Here is a 10,936-nt window from a genome sequence, read left to right on the forward strand (position 1 = left end):
GTAGAGCAATGATCTCAGAGTGGTTCGAGGAGGTAGCCACAAGGGTTTGCTTGGTTGATCTTCAAGATATCACTGTGTTGACAATGGTAAATACATAACCAGTTTGAGAACGACCTTTGTGTGGGTCAGAGAGGTACCCAGCATTAGCAAAACCAACTAAAACATTATTTGGGGTTTCGGTGTAGTGAGTGGCGCTTTCACCATCAACATTTCCTTTGGGGATTGCAGCTCCATCCGCAGCCCCTCTTGTCTCTCTGTAGGGAAAGAACAGTCTCAAGTCAATGGTTCCTTTTAGGTATCGGAAAATGTTCTTGATACCATTCCAGTGACACTGCGTTGGTGCTGAGCTAAATCTAACTAACAAGCTCACTGAGAATGCAATGTCTGGTCGAGTGCATTGGGTTGAGTACAATAATGCGCCTATTGCACTTAGATAGGGAATTTCAGCTCCCAACACCTCTTCATCATCTTCCTTTGGACGAAATGGATCTTTATTTGCATCCAAACTTCAAACCGATCATGGGATTGCTAGCAGGATGCGCTTTGTCCATATTAAATCGCCTGAGCATCTTTTGGACATATGTAGACTGGCGGATTAGTATTCCACAAACTCGGTGTTCTAGTTCAAGGCCTAGACAGGATCGAGTTTTCCCAAGATCCTTCATCTCAAATTCGGATTTCAAGTAGCTCACAGTTTCTCTTATTTCATCAAGAGTACCTATTATGTTCATATCATCGACATATACAGCTACAATTGCAAATCCAGAACTTGTTTTCTTTATGAATACGTAGGGGCATAATTCATCGTTCTTATATCCCTTCCCAATCAAGTAGTCATTTAGACGGGTATACCACATCCGCCCTGATTGTTTCAATTCGTAAAGTGAGCGTTTCAACCTAATTGTAAACGCACTCCGTGGTTTAGAGTCACTCGACTTGGGTAATGTAAGGCCATCAGGCACTTTCATATATATCTTTGAATCAAGATCCCCATAGAGATATGTAGTAACCACATCCATAAGCTGCATTTCCAGTCATTTGGAAACTACCAAGATAACTAAGTAACTGAACTTTATAACGTCCATTACGGGAGAGTATGTCTCCTCATAGTCAATTCCAGGGCATTATGAGAAACCTTGCACCACAAGGCGAGCCTCGTACCTCAAGACTTCATTCTTCTCATTACGCTTTCTGACAAAGACTCATTTATGTCCTACAAGCTTTACACTTGGTAGGGTTAGCACTACCGGACCAAATACCTGTCTCTTTGCCAAAGAATCTAGTTCTACATGGATTGCTTCTTTCCATTTAGGCAAATCTGCTCTTTGTTGACATTCTGCAAACAGAGCATGGTACGATATCATCGTACTTTATGATTTCTTGAGCAACAGTGTATGCAAATACATCATCAATGTGTATGGAAGATCTTTCCATCAACTCATACACACTCTCATAATCCATTGAGATTTTTTTGTTCTCTGGAATCATTTCAAACATCGGAGCGTCCTCCAGTATTGATTCATGGACATAACAGTAATCAGAGACAATCTCATGAGAGGGATTCTCTACATTGATGATTAATGGATCGGTTTGTGCCTTACTCGCCCTCTTCTTCCTTGGGTGAGTGTCAGTCGAACCAAGTGACCTCCCCCTCTTCCTTTGGGAAGCTACGGGCTCAACCACACCTCCACTAAGTGTGGTTGCAGCGCCTCTATCTGCGGCGTCGTGCCCCTTGTTGGGGACTTCTAACCTTGCAGGTACATTTGCAGTTGATATATGTGATATCATCACTTTTGCGATATCAGTAAATGCATTACGCATCGAATCTACTACGTTCTGATGATCGATTATTCTTTTCACTTCACTTTCACATTGTGAAGTATAGGGATCAAAATGAGACAGAGTGGGGACAAACCACGATAATTCCTGTCGTTCCCTTGGAAAATCCTTTTTCCTATCTCCCTCTAACGGCGGGAAGACTGTCTCATCAAAGTGACAATCCGCAAATTTAGCGGTAAAGAGATCGTCTATCAAGGGTTCCAAATAGCGGATAATGGTTGGAGATTCGTATCCAACATAAATACCTAATCGTCTCTGAGGACCCATTTTCTATGCACTATGGGGGTGCAATAGGCACATATACTGCTCAACCAAATATGCGTAAGTGTGAAATGTCAGGCTCATATCCAGTTACCAACTGGAACACAGAAAATAGTTGGCTAGCAGTTAGTCTGAAACAAAAAAGTAAAGTTGCATGCAATATTGCATAACCCCAGGCAGATATAGACAGGTTGGTGCGCATAACCAGTGCCCTAGCCACCATCTGTAGCCTTTTAATGGTGGCTTCTGCGAGACCATTTTGTATATGCACATGTGGTACATGATGCTCTACATCGATCCCAATAGACATGCAATAATCATCAAATGTTTTTGATGTAAACTCTCCAACGTTATCAAGCCTTATAGACTTGATAGGGTGATCAAGGTGGTGAGCCCTTAAACATATAATCTGTGCTAGAAGTTTTGCAAATGTAGCATTTCTTGTGGACAATAAAGCAATATGTGACCAGCGTATCAAAGCATCCACCAGAACCATAAAGTACTTGAATGGTCCGCATTCTGGATGGATAGGTCCATAGATATCTCCTTGTATCCTTTGTAAGAATGAAATGTTTTGTTTTGTATCTTTAGCATAGGAAGGTCTCGATCCTGTTTTTGCTAAAGAGCAGGCTCTGCAAAATGAGTGATGTGCCTTTGAAATAGTCAATGAGGCATAATGGGAGGGATGTACTGCTTTTGTTACTTCAGAAGACAATGGCTTCATTTGAGCAGTTCTATGACCGACACCATGCAGTGTGGTGGATTTTTGTCCCATTTTATTTTTCATTCGAAAAAAGGAATGTTCATGTGAGTTCTTTAAAATACGGATTATCATGTCATGACCAGGATGCCCTAAGCGGTCATGCCAAAGCCTATGTGAGTCAGTGTCCCACATTTCATTGTTGGTGACTGCATAGGATTCAATGATCCGAATAGTAGTGAGGTACAGTCCACTAGATTGACTCATTAGTTTCTCTAAAATATGTTTCCTTCCACATTCATTAGAGGTAATATATGATAACCGTTGGCACGAATATCTTTGAAACTTAACAAGGTTCGATTAGCTCGTGGTGCATACAGAGCATCTGTGACTTTAAACATTGTGCCGTTAGGCAGCAAAAATTTGGCAATTCCTCTCCCTTTTATTACTTGTGATGATCCAATCATCGTAGTCACAGAGGAATTATAGGCTATTAATTCAATGAATAATTGCCTATTCCTTAATATGGTGTGGGGGTAGTCCCACTATCAACTAAGCACTCAAGTTCTCCTCGATTCATTCCTACAAGTAAATGGGAGGTATTATTAAATAATCCGGAAATATATCTCATATTATTTAGAGTATTTCTATTTAGGTAGAATGATAATCTTTTCATTCTAATAAAAAAATTTCTCTAGATGTATTGCTTTACATCTTTATAGTGCTATTTCGAACCATGTATATATGTGTAGTAAATAAAATCGAATAAATTCAATGCTTCAGAATAAAATCCAAAATTTATTAATAAGTCAACGATAATCAAATCAAGGTCTTGTTCAGGAATCTAATTCATCAAACCATTATTTAAATAAACTTTAAGACCAAGCAATAGTCTAATTAAAAAAAAAAAAGGCATTATGCCTTCACCACTGTCTTTGGAAAATAAAATAAAGCAGATCAATCAAAATAAAGAGCGTCCATTGACTGAGCAAGTTCCTTGTTGCCATTGAAGTATGCAATTGTGAGGTTGACGTCTGGGTCATCGCCTTCTTCTTCCATATAGTGAGCCTCTTGTTCTTTAGAATCCCTATACCTCTTGTAAGTGGCTGCTACTCTGTTGCTTGCTTGGCAGTTCTGTCGTGCGATAGCCGCTGCCGCACAGAATGAATCTGCGGAGGAATTTGTCCCTGATCTCTTGGAAGCTATCGATGGAGTTGGGGGGAAGATTAAGAAACCATCGCAGGGCCTCGTCCGTTAGGGTTTCCTCGAACGCGTGACATGCCATTGCGTCCATGTATCGGGTACCATGTAAGATGGACTGGAACACCTCCAAGTGTTGGTAGGGGTCTCGGGTGCCGTTATATTTCTCAATCTTGAAGGGCTTGGCCTCCGGTGGGCGCTTCTAAGCCTGTATTAGGGAGGTGAATGGTCCCATCTTTCCCTGAAAGCCTGTTGTGATCGGTTGCCATCCAATCCTGCTTTCGGCGCTCTCAACCAGTGCTTGTAAGAAGGCAATGGCTTCGCTCATTTAGAGCAATAACCGAGTATTGGGGTCGGGTGGAGGTACGTTGGCGGCCGTGGCGGTGTTTGCACCCGAGGTTCCCTCTATATCGGGGACAAGCTGAGGTGGTGGCGTCGTGCCGAGTTGATTGGGAAGTAGGGGGAATTCAAGTAGATGACTTGTGGTCCGGTGCTAGTGCTGCTTGGCGTGGGGCCCATGGGGCTTCCAGAGGTTACGGTTGGTGGTACAAAGGTGCCAGCGAGGCCTGTGCCTGGGTTGGTGGTGAGGACTGCTCCTGGTGTCGGGACACCACCGATTGTCTGTATCGGGGTTTCCTGTTGACGAGCCCTGTCCAATGCCTCGTTGTTCGCAACTCATCGCTGTAGTGCCTCTCGGAGGATGCGATTCTGGTTTGTCATGTTTTCGACCTCCCGGCGAGCAGCCATGGCAGCCGCGCGCTCGGCCTCGACCTGCGCACGTGTCTCCATGAGGTAGCGCATCGCTATTTCTAGCGCGGTGGTTGGATCGGTGGTCATGACTAAGCGAGTCTCAGTGTTCGGGCTTTGGAACTCGAGAGTACGCTGGACCTCGCGGGGCAGACCGTCGTTGCTGGTATCGGGAATGCCGGTGGCCATTGATGTGTTGTTTTGCCAGCAAGGAGTGAGGGGAGTCCTTCTAGCTCCAAATGTTTCAGCTGTCTCGCAAGGGGTCTGATCTAGCTAAACACGGGATGTATCGGTCTGCTACTATCACTGTCGGTCTCGCTTATCTGCAAAATAGACGAAGGTCATAGGGAAAACCGGGTGTGCTGGCCTTCAACGCTCCAATGCCTGAGTCAGTATCGTGTAAGATAATGATAATGGAAAGTGATAGTAAAACAGTTACCTCTTTGGGTTGTTGGAGATGACCTTAATGTAGCAGATTTGTGGAAGCTTGGTTTCATTTCTTTCGGTGTGGGACACTCGGGGTTCCCAATATCGCCCCGAGGGGTATCGGGACCCTCGGCTGGGAGCTTACCTCACTTGTGTATTGGCAATACGAGTCTTGTGCTTCCGATACTTGTGCCTAGGAGGTATGTGCATACCAACATACGCATCCAATGTCAAGTGACAAATTGTAATGTTTCAATTATTTCTTCTTCTTCTTTTTTTATTCTTTTTTGAAAAGTTCTTCTTTTTCTTTTTTGGTTTGAAGAGTTTCATTATTTATTTCTTATTCACTAGTTAATTAACAATTCCAATTAAAGCGACTTTTCTCTCTAGGGAGAGAAACCCTAATACCCTAAGTTCGGTCTTTTCTGTTTCACTATTCAATCTTGTCCAGCAGCGCCCCGACCGGTGCTGGCTCCGGCCTTGCCGACGTCTTGGGTTACTGCCGGACGGGTATTCAATCCGAGGTTTGTTCATGGATGGTTGCGCTTCGGATTTTCCGGAAGGCTTGGCTTGTTTTCCAGCCGCATCTCAACCAATGGCGTGGGTGTGCTGATCATGACCAGTGGGATTCGGGACAGCGCGAGTTGTGGCGGTGTGATTCAGGTGTGAGTTGTGGTGACGTGAGGTGTGGCGGTTTGGGTCGCTGTGGTGAGTGGCTGCGGCGGCGTAGATCGCAGCAGCACGGATCGTGGCAGAGCGGGCGAATTGTGCTGTTGTGCTTGTGGCGTACTGCATGTCGTCGAGAGTGCTGGGTGTGTGACATACGACATGTCGTTGAGGGTGATGGGCTGGGGACAGACCAACTTGATGGACTCTGCAGTTTGGACCATTCCTTTGGATGCTTTGGGCCTGCTACTTTGGGCTAGGGTTTTTTCCCTACGTCTTTACTATGTTTTAGCTTGTCTTTTACAATAAATTCCCTATTTTTCAGGAACCTAAGCACTGATGTGTGTGCAATGTCTCTCTAGCGTCTCTGGAGTAGTACCGAAGGAGGATATTCGCTAGTTCTACGTATTAAATGTATAATGAGTAGGACTATATGTACGTACCACCTATGGGTACTACCACTAGTTTCGTGTCTGTCTATGTCCTTAAATGACAGCGGAAGGGTATGTAATGGCATATTCTGGCTTGTGATAAATATATTATTTCGCCCCCGTGGCATTACTAAAAAAAAAAAAAACAAACAAACAAGTATCATGCTCGACTTGCGATACACATCCTATGTGAATTAACACTAATTTTGCGTTACTTTGAAATGTAACATGTGGGTGCAAGAAATGTTGTTTTCATGAATTCAGTAATCACATGACAAAAATGATGAGGTAGAGAGGTGTGTAGACATAGTTGGTTTGAAAAAATAGAAGAAAAAAGAGGTGTAGACATAAATGTATTAATTCTCACAATAGATTCATTCAAGAAAAAAAAAACTCATAATGGATGCATATTAAACGCACAAGAAAAATGATGTTCAGACTTTGAAAACATGTGCCACCCCTCGTATACTAGTGTCTCGAAGGCAAACAATATCCATTCTCACAGTGGGATGGATCTCAATCTAAGATGTTGGAGTATAATTAAAAACGAAAAAACCGAAATGGTTGTTAAGGGATGGTCGTTAATATATGCATAAAGGACTGGTACGAAAAACCAGAAGGAAATCTTTAAAGAAAGGTAAGAAGCCAAGTATTGTAGTAAGTAGTTGATTTTATCTTTTCACAGCAAAGCAACCATATGAATCTTTAATGAACATTGAGTCTAGCTAAGAGAAAAACAAAATTAAAGTAGATGTAGCATTATCTGCCGAATGCAACAAAAGAAGAAAGCTTTTGGTTTTTCATTGGGGACGTAGAACTTATCCCCAACTCGGAGATTCAGATTCAGGAGGCCCAAACTTAGCCCCGTTCATCTTTAGTAGCATCGCCAAACTTCCATATACGACTATGCACTCCAGTTAGTCTACTAGTATCTGAAGGAAAAATAATCAAAACGAAAGAGAATTCTAAAACTTTTAACTAGCTAATAAATAACCACAAGATACGCATGACTAGTATGAAAAGCCATGAATAAATGTACAAAGAAACTTGAAAAAGCCAATTACCTGATCTCTGGACGGCTACAGAAGAAGAAGAAGACGGAGCTTCCATGACGGCTGGAGACGAGGAGGAGGATAGAGAAGAAGGCTTGGGCTTCTTCTGCTTGTCGGTACCAGATTATGATTGCCGAGGCAGATTGAATATGGCCACAATCACAATAATGAAGAGCAGAGCAATCCCAATCAAGCTCGCAGCCTCCTCTAGTTCCATTACACTAAGAAGATGAAGTTGATGAGAATTGTGGGAGAGAGTCTTGAAAATAAGAGAGACTGAGAGAGTGTTTTAACAAACTAAAGGAATTACAACCCCGATCATGATTAGTGAGCTTTTATATAGAGAAATGTTCCTGACTAAGATGCTCCATTACTGATTAAAACGTATATTTTTTCTAACAAACTTTGTAGCCACGGCTCGAATGAGCTGGGGGCCACTTAAGACAAAGACCCACCAGGATCTAGCCACATATATTTTAAGTAAACTGGTCAAATATGCTTAAACAACCTAGTTTTATTAGAAATTGCTAAAACTTGATGTCATATGTACAAAAGAAAACTATAATAAGTATATGAATACAAAGCTTATGATTATAAAATTGAAAATCTAGTATTTTTCATTCTAATTTATATTACGAAGAATTAGTTGTTTTAAAGTTGATAATACCGAAAACCAAAATACCGAATTTGGTAGAGATTATTAACAATAAAAAAATTTGGTTGGTAATTGGTGGCTCAATTTTGAAACCGAAATGTTTGGTTTAGAAGTTGGTAATACCTATAACCGATTCGAACCGACCGAGTGACAGCCCTACATTTTTCTTTAGGAATTTTGGGTCTTAATCTTACAATTTTTTTTTTTCACTTTTAAGAAAAAAAGGAAAATTTTCATTACATTTTCTTAAGCAAGCCAAAGAGTCATCGCTCGCCACCCCTGCCCATCCACCTCAACGAAGATACCAACCAACCACCCATCTTGTAGCGTCCATCACACACCGGCAAGAACAATGGTCAGTGCTGACATTGAGACGCCATAGTACGAGAGCACCCGAAGAGAAACAAGCAAATTCAAAGTTTTGAGAAATTCCTAGCTAGGAACTCCAATAAAGTCACATGTAACTTCTCATCACATTTAAGATATTCTTCCCTTGAAAAAAAAAAGATATTCTTAGTCTCTTGAGCATTTAATAAAAGAATTAGGATAAATATCACAAATGATCACTGAACTATAACATGTTCAACACTTTGGTTACTCAACTTCTGAATATATCATTTTAGTCACTCAACTTCTGAATATATCACTTTAGTCACTCAACTTATATACCATTTATCACTTTCGTCATTGTCGTTAAATCTACTCTTACAGACTGTTAAATCGAGGGTACTTTTGTCTAATCACTATTTTTATTTTAAAATGAAAGAAAATAAGAGATTCAAAGATCTTGATCTGCTTCTCAATGAAATAAATGAAATAAGATGGGCATTTTCATATCTTGTTCATTACCTTAATCTGAGCATGAAGTTTGGGTAATTTGGTTAATTACCATCATCTCCGTCTATGTCTTTTCCTTCTTTCTGCACTCACCCTCTCTCTCATCTCATAGCTATCATCCTGGATTCATGGCTAAGATAATTGATTTTCATCCCCTCTCTCCATAAGCCCATCTCTTTCTAGACCTCTTCTTAATTGTCTCTCCCAAGACCTCTTCAACCTGGCCTTCCATACTCTATGAATTCCCCACCAATTGCAAAGCTACCAAATCGGCAGCTTGATTCGCTTACCTTGGATCCAAGACCAAGATGAGATTAGCTTATGTTCAGATTTTGGTTCAGTTTCAGATTCTCAATGGCTTGATGACATGATTTGGATCTTTGAAATTTGATTGAATGGGGGTTTATGAAAAAGATGCGGCTATTGCTACCCTATCATTTTCTTTGTTCACCCTACTTGCACATGTGTATAATTTCAATTATTAAATTTACTTCTCTAATCCATTTCTCTTTCCAAGAATATCCTTACATGACATATCTAATTAAAAGGAAATTTTATTTAATGAAAATCTCTCATTTAATTTATATCAATTAAAAAATAAAATATATTTTCTTAATAAAATCATAATTTGATTTACTTCTATTTTTATTTTTACATTCAGTTTCAATGCTCGTCTATTTCAATTTATATCAAAAAATTAGTACGTTAACAACTATGAACAATGAAGAAGAGATTGATTTTTTTTTTCATGTTTTAAATTTTTACTTGTTCAAGTTTTAGCCTCAATGCCCCCCCCCCCCTTATATTCCACAGTTTCATTAATCAAGGCTTGAAGGCAGCCGCACCAATCCTTTATTAAAAATTTTTTTTAAAAAAGGTACACTAATGATTTTGTGAATTGAATAACAAATTAACAATGAGGAGACAACAAAACGACAAAAAAATAGTAATAAATTCAAATTTAGGTGGAGAATATGAAGATTAATATTATCCAATGAGAAATTAAGTAGTTTTGTATTTAATTAATTGATTATGTATTTAGTTTTCCTTACATATTTGGATTTTGGAAAATTAATGCATTTATTAGTCATTTTGCATTTGGTTAATATAGTCTTTTAATAATTTAAATATTTGTTGAGTGAACAAAGAAAATAGTACGGTGACAATAGTCGCATCCATAGAGAAAATGGGTGTGTGAATATATATATATATATATATATATATATATATATATCCTTTTGGCTCATCTTTTTCGGGTAGACTTCTCTTTGCCTATTCAGTGCTTTGTGACCACAAGTGCCCCTAATTAGCCTGATTCCAACGTGTTGCCGACATGCCAAACTCCTGCAACGTAGTCTTCTCTTTTCTTGATGATTCTGATTCTAGGTTCCGATTCTGTTTTTTTTTTTTCTCTGTATTGCAGAGATGTAAATTGAGAGCTACTCCTCTGAGGTTTATTTCAAAAGTTTTCGTATAAATGGATACAACTTGATTGTTGTTCTCTGCATGATCATCCATACTAATTTACTAATGTACATTCATACTATGAGAGGTAACAAAGCCATAAACCCAAATCTTGACTCCCTTTCAAAAGTGAAAATCCTCTAGCAGAGAGCCCAGATCTTGTTTAAGCAAACCTTAGGATAGAAGTTTGATTAGAAGATGAATGAGTGGGGTGGCTTTTAAAAGATAGTTGATGATGTGCCTTAATTTATTGTTATCTACTTTAGTGTTCGTAGCTGTGGACATCTTTTCGTTCCATTCAAAACATGCGACAACATTTGAATTGATCGACATGTCAAACAAAATAAAAATGTGAAAAACACTTATATTCAGCTTCTTCTTTACACCAAACGTACGATATTTGTGATGGACATTTTGAAGATGCTCTTAACCCGGATTGATCAGGTGTTTTATCATGTGTGCTTGCTTCAAGAAGCTACACTATTATTACCAGAAGAATTGATCAGGTGTTTTATCATGTGTGCTTGCTTCAAGAAGCTTCACAATTATTACCAGAAGAGAATATATGAGATACAAGAAGCAAAAGTTTGGCTCGTGGCAGGCACCACCTAAAAGATGTCAAAGAAATGATCAAGTCTCGGCAGTTGGTTTCTAGGAG

The sequence above is a fragment of the Rosa chinensis genome, chromosome 6 (genome assembly GCF_002994745.2).
Source record: "Rosa chinensis cultivar Old Blush chromosome 6, RchiOBHm-V2, whole genome shotgun sequence".
In the NCBI taxonomy this organism is placed as follows: Eukaryota; Viridiplantae; Streptophyta; class Magnoliopsida; order Rosales; family Rosaceae; genus Rosa; species Rosa chinensis.